Source organism: Schistocerca serialis, chromosome 3, assembly GCF_023864345.2.
Source record: "Schistocerca serialis cubense isolate TAMUIC-IGC-003099 chromosome 3, iqSchSeri2.2, whole genome shotgun sequence".
Classification (NCBI taxonomy): domain Eukaryota; kingdom Metazoa; phylum Arthropoda; class Insecta; order Orthoptera; family Acrididae; genus Schistocerca; species Schistocerca serialis.
In genome coordinates this window covers 761,145,878-761,147,162 of record NC_064640.1, presented here as the reverse complement: position 1 = coordinate 761,147,162, position 1,285 = coordinate 761,145,878, and the positions used below count along the sequence as shown (strand labels likewise).

Here is a 1,285-nt window from a genome sequence, read left to right as displayed (position 1 = left end):
CATTTCGCGTACAGCGTGTCGATAAATAATATTTTCTAATTGTTGTACAACTGCACATGTGTAAACCTGACAGTGTATTGGATAATACGGAAAATAAATAACAATGTAAGTTAAATGTGTTCTATCTCTGAAACCATTCGGGATATGGTATATGTGCATGTGAAGATTTTTGCTTCAAATGATCGTTCTTGTCGTATCCCCGAATATTGACCATTCTCCCTGGGACACCCTATATGCCGTCTGACTCTTCTTGGAACGTACGCTTTCTGAATTACAACAGGTGACCTATCTCCGTGAATCACAACGCTTCTCTTGTAGCTTCTGCCACTGGCGTTTATTGAGCATCTTCGTAACGCTTCCCGGTCACGCCTGAGGACACAGCGCGCTCTACTGAGCTGCACGGAGAGCGCTGGTTTAGTTTTACCTGCATTACACAGGTGGCTGTGCGCTGTGATTTCCCGTGTTCAAAACAGTATTCGATGAGGGGACTTCCGATCAAAAACCACACACATCAGGACGGTTCAAAACTTTTTGTGTAGTTCATGTTATAAGTTTGAACATTAATTCTTTGTTTTGAACTACGGTTTTATGTTTTGTCCAAGCTGTTTCATATGATCTATGCTATGGCTAAGTTTCAGTACATGCGACTCATAACAATTTCCAATATAAAAAATTCCACCCGATCAGGACTTGAAAGGCCCAACGGTACCGACAGGCCGCCGTGTCATCCTCGGACCACTAGCGTCACTGGATGCGGATATGGAGGGATATCCAGCCGTATGTCAGTCTGAGAGCTCGGAGGAGCCGCTACTTCTCAATCAAGTAGCTTCTCAGTTTGCCTCACAAGGGCTGAGTACCCCCCGCTTGCTAACAGCACTCGGCAGACTGGATGGTCATCCATCCAAGTGGTAGCCCAGCCCGACAGCGCTTAACTTCGGTGATCTGACGGGAACCGGTGTTACCACTGCGGCAACGCCGTTGGCAGTTTTCAGTATCAACCTGTTTTAATTCAGATAACAACTACCATTAACAAAAATTAATTCTTTTGACTTCGTTAACTGTGATACATTTCGAGTTCTCGGAATGGGCGAGGTTGCTAAGTGATGGAGCCACTGGATTCGTATTGCGAAGGATCGGGCTTCGGAGCTCAGTCTAGCAATACAGATTTTGGTTTTCCGTGGCTTTCCTGAGTTACTTAAGCTGAATGTAGCAATAGCTGCTTTGCAATAGTGCCACAGGTGAACTACGATATGTGTTTCGTTACTTGGAGCTTCTACGTCATCTC

The 1,285-nt window shown here is 45.1% G+C and overlaps 1 pseudogene; it reads right to left on the bottom strand.

Moving 5' to 3' along the window:
- Window positions 1–865: 865 nt before the first annotated feature.
- Window positions 866–983, bottom strand: LOC126471770 (5S ribosomal RNA; annotated as a pseudogene).
- Window positions 984–1,285: the final 302 nt, after the last annotated feature.